Genomic DNA, 11,072 nt, shown 5'->3' with positions numbered 1-11,072 from the left:
TCTAATTTCTACAGGGAATCTTGGAAAATCTAACATTGATGGTCACCACAGGAGTACATTTAAACTGGGCTTCCCTAACCTCCACCCTAACTATGAACCTAACCCTAGCCTTTGTTATGTCTCTTGGACATGGGTTTAGGAAAGGGAATCTATAACTGTGCCTCTGACCACTGGGAGTTTTACAAAGCACCAGGGAACAACTATACTGATAAGCTACCCTATGAAAATATTCCTCAAAACCAAAGACAGACAGACAGACAGAGATTTTTGCTTTATTTTTACAGTGAGTAAACTGCAAGGCACCAGAGGAAATTCTGTCTTGTCCACTGCTTATTTTACTTGGAAAGGGAAAGCGCTTCTCTAATGGGTGTCCTTGAAAAGAATCAAAGCCAACAAGGGAGCACTGCCAAGTTTAAAAGGGTAAATATCCCAAAGAGCAATACCAGCAAATTATGCTCAGGAACAATGCCCACCACCACCAGAGTTATTTATTAGTGTTTGGAGGTCTTGGTCTCTGTGACATTATAATGACAGTGGAAACAAAATACAATGAGTGCGTGCAGTAAAATGCTCTTGACAGATAATCACGGTTACAGTACACAGCTTAATTAAGTGATTTTGAAGGACGCCAGGGTAAAAACAAATGGCATCTGAAAATGGACCCCATTGACAATAATATCAAAAATATTATATACATAGACATGATCTTGAGAAAATATATAAAATATAAAGACCTCACGTTCTCTACAAAATCATAAACAGGTAATAACTTGAAGGAATAAAAATATTTCTAGTGTGCGAATGAAGAATCCAAATAGAGTTTTTGTGAATCTGGCAAAAGTAATTTTGAAATTTATCCAAAAGAAAAATGTGCTTCGCCTTGGAAAGCACAATCTAAAAAATAAGAATGATGAGGAAGATATTTATACTTATTGCAGTTATTAAAATGTACTTTAACGGAACATTCATTGAAACATTAGAATATTGACTTAAAATTTAAGACAGAGATGAAAACAATGTAATTCATGAGGCTTGAGTTAAAGACAATCACATACAGAGATATAGACAGCCACTTATGGAATTTTATTTCCTTTTAAATGTCACATTTAACATTTAACAACAGTAAAAAAAACAATAGATAAATCTAATTTTAATATGTACAGTAAAATCTTGGACTGTAACTTGTTCTGCGAATGTTTCACAAGACCAGTAAACATTTATAATAAATTTGAACTTGATAGACAAGCCATGTCTTACAATACTAGCAGCAGGTGAATGTCACATGATCACAACTTCTCTAATGGTTTCCTCTGCCCCTCCATCCCCCTGTACTGCAGGATTATCATTGCTCCTAGCAGTAGGAGTTTAAGGAGCAGATCTCATATACAGAGGAAGATAGGGAGATGTGTAAAATGTTGGAAATAGTGCAAAACTGGAAGACATGTAAAATGTGGGGAACACTGCAAAATTCTGTAGGAAAGCATCACTCAAATAAGACCAACAGTGCCAGCAGTGAGTCTGTTTAATGACAATGCAAAGTCAGATTTCCATGAAATCCTCCAAAGGAGGCAGAAGCATCATTGGATGGGTTCCTTGTTAAAGCTGCACAACCAGAAAAGGGTTCCACTGAGCCGCCAATAGGTAGTGATTCCATTTGCAATAGTGAAAGTCGTCCCATGCAGTAACCCTCCTTTCTCTTGACTCCCTCACACCAGCCATGAGGGTTTTCAAAGGTGAGTGCAAGTTAATATATTTACTTTTCTGTATATTTTATACTTTCTTTATTTTGTACTCTTACAGTATTGTAATCATTTTTATATGAATATTTTTGGGTTGTAGAATGAATTATCTGAGTTTCTGTTATTTCTTATGGGGAAATTCGCTTTGGTAGACAAGTACTTTGAATTATAAGCATGTTCCCAGAACAATTCATGCTCCCAAACCAAAGTTTTACTAAATTTGACTAAACCCAAAGTATCAAAAATGGTAATATTTCAGCATGTGATCAATCAAACTATTATTAAGGAGATACTCTCCCTTGCTTGGTGTACTAAAGCTCTAGGATTTGGAGAGCTGGTTTTCAAGCGTTCAACAACTGCTCATAGCTGGGATTCTCACTCCTTCACGCCATAGACTGTGGACAGGGAAGGTGATCTGTTACTGAGCGAATATCAGGACAGCAGTGGAGAAGAAAAATAGACATCTGATCTATAGTGTGAAGTCCTGATAATGACTTCAAATCCAGAAGCACATCACATCCAACCTGAGCCATCACACACCATGGAAGAGAGGCCTCTGCACTTGTGTCCCTCCTGGGAGGGCAGCTCCAGCATCCAGGGCCCAGAAAGTGAAGGCAGAGGGACGGAATCCAGAATGACTCAGGCAGCTGCCTGAATCAGGCGGCCCTGGTGGAGCCAGGCAGCACAGAAGAAATTTCCAGGCCCTGATCCAATTTGGAAGTCCATAAGGGTGTTGGCCAGTGTTGGGAAATCTGTCCACTGTGGCCAGGCCCCACCAAGGAGGTCCCACCAAGGGGGCCTGGAGCTGTGTCTGGGGCGAAGCCCTGATGGAGCCCAGCTGTTCTATGAACTCAGGGTCTCATGGTGGCTCCAACCCTAGCAGAGAAGTCTGGTGGCCTCAGGACCAGGAGCATCGGAGCACTGTCCAGGGAGAGAATAAGGTGAAACCAAGTGCCATAGGAGTGGAAAGCACTGTCACAATGTTTCTCCACAAATTCCTGTGCTGGAGTCCTTACCCTCTGTTCCTTGAGCACGACTGCATTTGAAGACAGGGCCTTTAGAGAGGTAATTCCCGGGGGTGAGTCCTGTAAGAAGAGGAAATCTGGACACAAGTGGTCCACAGGGAGCATGATGTGAAGGCCCAGGCGGAAAACAGTCACCCATCAGCTCAGGAGAGAGTCCTCAGAAGAGGCAGTGCTGTGGGTGCCCTAGTGTCAGACTTTTAGCCTCTAAAGTTATGGAGAAAAACAATGTGTACTGTGTGAGCATCTCAGTACACGGAGCCCTAGCAAACCACACTGACACGGAAGATGGTGCAGGTCAAGTCCCCTGATCTCCCCAGGGGTCAGATGCAGGCCAGGGGAGCAGATAAAGAGAAACTATGGGCAAAGAACCCAAGAACCCACCACAGTTTCCTTGTGGGTGAGCAGCTCACACTCCGAGGACTGGGAAGCAGGGACGGCCCCCAGCCATAAAGACTTAATGGAAGAGGGAGCCAAAGGCAGGTTTCCAGATAGAATAAAGGTACCCAGGTAAATTTAAATTTCAAATAAGCAACAAAGTATTATTTTTGGCATATGTCGGACATATCACATAGAACATAGTTGTTCTAAAAAATATGCAGGAACTGGCATGAATATAAAATATACAATCCAATTAGTAAGAAAAATAATCAAACTTTCAGAGAGAGAAGGAAAGGATATGATCCAATAATTTGTGCAAAGGGATCTAAAAACAGCAAATAAATCTCAAAAAGTTTCTGTCCTTTTAATTATTTTTAAATGCAATTTTTTTAGCAAGTTGAAGACCAACTTTTGCCTTTTTAAACAAGACTTAAAAACAAAACCCCAAACCCTAAAGTACAAATGAGGCTTTTCCTGCTGTCTGGAATAATTTAGCAACATGCTCCAACTTGTGGAGCCAATAAAATAATTTCTGGTTTTTATATTAAAAGTAATAATTTAAAATCAAATGGTAGAATGAGAAATAGTGTATTACCATATCACTACCACTATAAAAGTAGGATTACACCTGAACAGTGACTGGTAAGGAATGTGGAGAAAGAAAAGCATGTTTTTCTCGGGTCATTAGCATATAATTCTTTTATTATCATGAACTATTAAAACAATGAGGCCATTTCTCCTTGTTCACAAGGAGGTGGCTCAGATAACCGACTGACTGAAGCCTGCTCTGCAAGAATTCGGCTTGGTTCTTTATGTAGGGCAGAGGATGAACTGGCTGAGACTTCTGGTGGGAAACTTCACATAGGAGACTTCCGGTCTGAGACTTCTAGGTCCGCTCCTGGAATCTTTCCATGTGTGACATTCTGTTCTATCTGGCATCTGAGTTTGCGGGTCCATAGCTTCTCTGGCTAGCTATGACTTTCAGTGAGTTCTCAAAAACTCCAACAGATTTTCTCTGTCATTAAGTTCAATGCATTTCCATCCAATGAAGTTGTTATTGGTGTCCTGCTGTGGTTTGAATACACCTGCAAATGCCATGAGCTGAAGCTTGGTCTTCAGTGTGATGAGCTGAGGCACCCAAACCCTTACAATACGGGTCCTAGTAGAGTCAATGACACCACTGGGAGCACTAGCCCAAGTCCTCCATGCCTCCCCTGCTGAAGGGATGGACCCTGGACTCCTGTTCTCTCCAGAGCCAGTCATGACTAAGCGAGGCCACTTCTTCCAGCAGTCCTGCTGTGTGTGGCTCATTTCCATTTCTACTTCTCCACCATGTTGTGGTGCAGCTACACAGGGTGGACAGGTGGAACCACTCGATCATGGCTTCCAGACTCTACTAGGTAGAGCTCTGCTTATTGACCCTGAACGTGGTTCAGTCAACCCATACCTCAATGGCCTATAAAATGGTGAATGCATGGTGGGGCAGGCGCCTCCTGCAGAGAGGATGCAGCCAACTTAGCTCCCCAGAGGTCAACAGATGTTGTGCAACGTGTGCAGCTGGGAGAAGAGCATCCAAGCCACAAGTAGCAGCTCAGCTCTGCTGTCAGCATCGGGGTGCAGGACGAGGCACTGACTCTGCAAAGCGCACACGTGACATCGGGGTTTAAGAAGTTGGAGATTCGCCCATGGGCATACTTGCGTTTGGTCCACTGCTGTCAGCCACCCTGCAGGTTGCCCTTCTCTTACGGCTCACCCACTCCTCCCCTCCGCCCTCCTAACAAAGTTTGCAAGTCTCTCAAAATCTTGGCTTAAGCTGGATGTACCTTCTGGGGCCTCTAACTGGTCAGCCTCCTTTACTCCCAACAACCCAGCTGCCCCTTCCAGCTGAGAAAGCCAAGCCCACCCCATCTGGATCTGCGGTGAGGCGCCGGGCCATGTCCTGACGTCAGGCCTTCACCAGCTGCCCAAGAGTTCATCTTGAGGCTCCATTCCTAGGAGATTAGCACCCTTCCAGCTCCAGCCCCAGGGTTGGATGTGTACCCTGGGGCCAGCTGCTATCCTCCCCAACTGCCACCTACCTGCTTCCTACCTGGGCCTCCTGGGGGACTCTGGGGTGGGCTTGCTGGAGGCCACTGACTAAAAGGGGGCCTTTGGTCAAAGAACATGGCCAGCACCCCACCACCACTCTGCACATGTGCCCAGTGCAAAGACGGTGGGTTTTGATCTTGTCTAAAATGGGTGCTCAGGGAAAGTTTCACCAGGGAGAGAACAACGCATTCCTGCAGCCTCCTTAGAAGAGAAAAGGCACTGGCCTGGGAAGAGGCCTTAAGAGAGAACAGGAGTGTGCACATATCACTTACTACATCAGAGCAAGCATACACTGGCAGGTGCCCACACTTTACAGAGGAAAGCGAGACAACTGCCTCTTCCCAGCTCCTGGAACCAGTCTCTCTCCTCCCCCTGCCCTCCTGTCCCCTCCCCTCCCCTTCCTTCCCCTCGCATCCTTTCCCCTACTCTCTCCTTTCCTCTTCTACTTCTCTCTTTCTTTCTCCTTCTATACTTGGACACACTTGGTGAGAAGCATCTAAAGATGCTGCCCCAACATTGTAGACTGAGCCCCCTTCCTCCCCTTAAGAAGATGCTCCATTAAGCTTTTTCTGCTAAGGAGGCTCCTGGCACTCTCTGCCCACGCTGTGTGTCTCCCCATCTCCTGCCTGGCTGTTGCTGCTGGGCTCCCCTGGCTGCCTCTCTGCAGCCTGGACTCCCCTGGTGTGAATCTGGAGTGAGCATAGAGCTCTGGGTGCTGGCTGGACATCACTTTTTGTACCAACTTCAGGAAGGTTGACCCACTTCGCTGCTGCAGGGTACGGGGCTGGACTTGCCCCTGACCTTGGCTTTCTGTTGTTGGTAAAGGTCAGCCTGTGGGAAGGGCTGTGCCTGCCACAAAGGGTCAGTGGCTGAGGAAAAGTCTTATTGGCAAATAGGGACCAGTGGGTGCCCCCTCCCCTGCACTGCCGTGAGTTCCCTAGCCTCTGAGGTCCTTTCCACCACCCCCAGCCATATTCTGCTCTTTCTTCCTGGGCCTCTGCATTTTCCACCTGCATGGTACAGGAACTTCCTGACCCCAAAAAGCAGCCCAGATGAGAGTTCCCACACACACACCCCTCCCTAGTCTAGCTCTGTTGAATGCTTGCAAGTCCTACAGAGTGGTCAAAGCAGCCCCACCCGGGTCCTGACCTGCCCTGTCTGGTGAGGGCTGCCAAATTCACCCTCTGTGCTCCAGCTGCTCATGGGGATCCATGTGGGACCGTGACTCATGGACCAGGACCATCTCCAGCAGCTGTGCATGGACTAGACACTCATGGACTGGGGCCCAGCTGTAAAGAATCAGGGTCCCATGCAATAAACATGCAGAGAAGCTTGAGAAGTTGCTCCACACTGAGCCCCAGGAAGATGAGAATTTCATTTGATTTTTCTCTGTACCCTTAGGACCATCCCTAGAGTGAATGGGGTAGAGGGGTTGATGCTGGCGCTGGATGAGGGGGCTGTTGGACCTGCCAGGATGTCCTCTCAAGGGGTTGATTTGTGCTCAGGAAAGAGTCAACCAGTGTCTCCCACTGCCAACAAAGTTTAGGGATTACTTGAAAGAGTCCCATCACTTTCGTACCGTGTGACGTAAGTAAATTCACACCTGGGTTAGTGCACATACCTGTTGGTTTTCATAGGTGCATTCTTGTTACTGGGTTGGGAGACTGTCCAGGTTCCTGATGTTCTAAAGAAAGCACTGAAGGGGGCAGAGGATCAATGATTTATTGAAAAGAGAAAAGATAAGATCCAGTCCACAGGCTGGGAGTGGGCTCATGAAAAGACTGCACACACACCCCTCCCCCTCCCCGCCCCGGCCCAGCTTGGTGTTGAGGATTTTAAGCATTTTAGGGATCGGGGTGTGGCTGAGGGTTTAATCTGATGTTGACTCTACCAATGAGCAGCACGATTGGACCCCTCTCTGGTGCAGGGGAGCGTTTGGCCTTCTATGGCCCTTGAAGAAGCCATTGGTGGCAGGGGGTTGGGAGTGGGAGGAGGGCCCACAATTAATGACATGCTAATTAGGGTTGGGGAAGACGAGGGTTGCAGAAGGCCCCAGCCTACATGCCCAGGACTTGCTAGCAATGAACTGATGTCCCAGTGTGCTGAGACCTGGTTGTGGGCTGTTTAACTCAGAAGGTGGGTCACCCAGAGCTGGGGAGCTAGCTCCCCAGGGAGCCTTCCTTGCTTCCCAGCTGTTTCCTTAGTTATCTAATGCCTCAGATACAGCCAAGAAAGCAGACTCAAAGCAAGTGAACCCTCTTTCCTTCTCCAACCCTTTCCTTACGTACCTCCTGTCTTATTATCTCCCTGGCTTCTTGGAAAGAGAGATACAGGAAGCCACTCTCCAGGCCACACCCCAGGGGTATCTGTCCTGCAACCTCACCAGCAGCCTCCATCACTGGGCTGCCCACAACCAGCCTCCACGCACTGCCTTCCATTAATACTTTTCCATTATTTGCTTGAGGTCACTCAGAAGTTGCTAAACCCACAAAGCACTTTCCCTGCCAAGCATTGGGTCCATCATCAGGAGCCTGGCAGCACAGAGGTGAGTTTGATGACTGACAAAATTTACCTCCTCACCTGCTTCCACTCCCTGGAACCAAGAAGCCCTGGTCTTCAGGGTGAATGTGGCTGCCATCGATAGCTTAGCAGATGGGTAAGCAACAAGGCAGACTGGCACATCCATAAGACAGGAGCAGAATGGGGTGATGATGAACATTTCATTTGGACAGGTGCAACTGTAAGACCAGACATCCCCAGCCCCAGCCTGCTTACCAGCAGAAATGCTACCGTCTGTGGGAACTTAGCTCAGCACCAAAGTCATCATCAGCAAGCACAGGAAAGGAGATGAGATAGCACAAGGGATTCTGCAGGCTCTGGGACATCTGGGGACATCTGGAGGCACCTGAAAATTTACACAGGACACTTCAAGGACTTTGCCCATTGAGGTGCAAGACAGCCAGAGAACTTTGCCCGCAGATGTTTATTAAAATCTTCCCACCTTCTCTCCATCCCTATGAAAGGGACCCACTTCTGTTTGTGTAGGGAAGATGCTCCAATCACTCTCTGCCTGCCTGCACCCAAACACAATAAATTCCATGTGATGTTGCCTTTGCACAAGCCTGGTGGTCTCTACTATCCCCTCACTGCCTTGTGTTATATGTTACAGTAACCAAATCGTCTGCTCCCAAATGGAAGATTCTTTGAGGGAGGGGACCATGGACTGAGCAGTGTGAGTGGCAATCACACATCAGTCGTGATACCACTATTTTATTTAGATGTCTTTGAGTGAGAGGTGAAAGGACCAACTTGATATAAAACTTGTACAATAGCAGGGCATGGTGGCACATACCTGTCATCACAGTGCTCTGGGAACTCCAAACCCAGCCTGGGCAACGTGATTTACAGAGACTCTGTCTAATTCAATCAGTCAATCAATCAATCAATAAGGCTCAGGATATATCTTAGTGCAGAGACCCTGGGTTCAAAGCTCAGTAACAACAACAACAACAAAGTTGGGCCTCTAAGATTTGCCCAGAAAACAACACATGGGTAAGACAATCTAGAAAAGGCATTTATTGCATGCTTGGTTATCAACAGGGCCCTGCATAGCTGGGCAGCGAGCCGATGCCAGGGCCTGAGCTGCCCCAGGCAGAGTAGCCATCCCAAGCTTTGTCTCTGCCCTCATAAACACCCAGGGTCCTTCCAGTGTAACTGCACATCACGCCCATGACTTGGTGCACTCTACCCTTCCTGACTGTGACTCAGAGTGTGTTTTTCCATAATTGCGAGTGTTCTGAGCGGGAAGGACTGGGGGGTTGGAGAGGAACTACCAGCAAGAAGGGGCATTTTGTGCTCTACATTAAGCCCTTTGACTTAACTCTCACCTCCAAGTCCCCTTCCCTTCTGCCTGGGACAGGATGAGCTCACTCACAGGTTGACGCGACCCAGGGCTGAGTCAAGAACATCTGCCTCCTGCTCTCTTGCCTTCCACTCCTGGTGGCTCTCGGGGCTTGGGACTGCAAGGACTCCCACCCAGGGTCAGCAAGAGGGAGTTGGAGGCTGGACCACACGGCGCAGAGGCAGAGGCGTGGACACCAAGCCACAGGCTTTTGGGCTGGACCTATCACTGCTTCACTCCCTTTCCCCTTCGGTCCCCAGAGGACAAGCCGATTGCTGGGAGACAGGGATCCTTGGACTTGGGCTCTGCCTTTTCTCCACATTACTCTTCATGGGGTCAACCCTTCGCTTCTCCACCCTCTTGGCCAGGGGCTCTGGGTGACACATGCCTTTTCTAGGCAGCACAGGAATTTGGGGAATGCTGTGTCTTTGGAGACTGAGGGGCTTGTCATACCTCACCAGCCCTCACTGGGTTCAGATTCACCTCCAGCCTCCACGGAAGACCAAGGCCTGTGTTTCTTCTGTGCTCCAGAGTCTCTGGGGAAGCCACTGGCTGTGCCCGGGCCACAGCTCAGCCCCTGCTGAGGAATGTTCATTGCACATTCATCCCGATGTGATCCTCCATTCCCCAGCAGTGGGGCTGCCCCTGCCCTGCTGACCCTGGCCACTCTTCCCAGCTGCGTCAGCTGTCGGGGTTGCTCTGCTGCCTGCTCTTTGAGCTCCACCCTGCATGAATCATCTCCTCCCTGAGTTCAGACTTCTGCTGCAATCCCCAAGGTCTTTCCCCATTACATGGTCTCAGTCACTTCACAGATGTCATGAACTTCCCATTTTTGCTTCTCTTGAGCTCAGGCGAATGTGGTTTCACAACCCTGCCAGTCCCTCCCTAACACTACGAGGGGCGTTTACGCATGAAGACGTGATTATAAGCTTGGCCTCTGCTCCCTCCCCAATGTGTTTGCCTGGTATTGTTTAATAGACTGTACTGTCTGGGTGACAGGCTGAAACTCCTCAAAGCAGGAAAGCTGTGACTTCCCTCAAATCAGAAACAAACAGGGCCATAAAGGAAAATCACTGTTTTCCTTTCAAAGTTGTCTCATTTAGAGAGATTTAGTGATTATATTGTGTGCACACATGGACATGTGCACATGTGTGCTGTAACCTGTGTCCTTTCTGTATTTAAACATTTGATCATAGTGTTCCAGGATTATCCTGGGAAGGAGCAGTGGACTCTGGTTCAGGAGCACAATGCCCACCCCAACACATCTTTCTTCCTTGCCAGAGTGGAGGTTGTAAGACCTGGACACTCAATTCCCTAGTCCCCTTCCCAGAGCTTGCTGTGCATATGCAGCTCTGAACCATTAGATTGTAGCAGCCTGGGAAGGCTAGACTCTGCTGTGTAACAAGTTAACCCTGCATTGTCAGCAGCGTAACACAGCAAGGTCCCATTCCCAGGGCATGCCAAAGTCACTTGGGGACCCAGGCTGAAGGAGTTGTGTTGTCCCAGTGTTGTCATTATGTTATCCTGGAAGAAAGTCAAGAGGAGAAACAGACAGAGACAAAGAAAGTATGAACACTGGGAGTGGGGAAGGCACTCTAGAGACAGGCTCTTCTCAGGTCAGAATTGATACAGAATCTCTGCCCTGGGTATAATGAGTGTCTATGCAGCCAGAGCCTGTACTGATAAAGGTTCTATTCTGTAAGGACAGCCTTGGTCCTCAAAACTGACCAAAAACTCTAGAAAGATCCTGAGTCCAAGCCAAGCATGGCGGTGCACACCTGTCATCCCGGCACTCTGGGAGTCTGAGGCAATAGGATCACAAATTTGAGACCAACCTCGGCAATTTAGTGACTGCTGAGACTTTGTTAAAAACAAAAACAAACTGTAGCCACCAGGTAATCACGTCCCTGGTTCGGAGGGTTGATCCTGGTCCCTTACTAC

General features: G+C 47.9%; 1 long non-coding RNA gene across 4 annotated transcripts; it reads right to left on the bottom strand.

The window, feature by feature from the left end:
• Positions 1 to 1,062: 1,062 nt before the first annotated feature.
• Positions 1,063 to 9,917, bottom strand: LOC106028614 (uncharacterized). Of its 4 annotated transcripts, XR_010043444.1 has the most exons (5): positions 9,585 to 9,917; positions 8,006 to 8,135; positions 6,852 to 6,926; positions 2,756 to 2,824; positions 1,063 to 2,660 (listed from the first exon to the last, which is right to left on the bottom strand). It is a non-coding gene; the product is annotated as an uncharacterized LOC106028614 (long non-coding RNA). The 4 variants fall into 4 exon arrangements; XR_010043443.1 differs by lacking the exons at positions 1,063 to 2,660; positions 2,756 to 2,824 and adding an exon at positions 3,827 to 4,777; XR_010043445.1 differs by lacking the exons at positions 1,063 to 2,660; positions 2,756 to 2,824 and adding an exon at positions 3,827 to 4,227.
• Positions 9,918 to 11,072: the final 1,155 nt, after the last annotated feature.

This window comes from Cavia porcellus, unplaced genomic scaffold (genome assembly GCF_034190915.1).
Source record: "Cavia porcellus strain 051 isolate PalLab524CR breed Dunkin Hartley unplaced genomic scaffold, mCavPor4.1 scaffold_26, whole genome shotgun sequence".
Classification (NCBI taxonomy): domain Eukaryota; kingdom Metazoa; phylum Chordata; class Mammalia; order Rodentia; family Caviidae; genus Cavia; species Cavia porcellus.
Note: the sequence above shows the minus strand (reverse complement) of the source record. Positions and strands in the feature narration are given on the sequence as shown.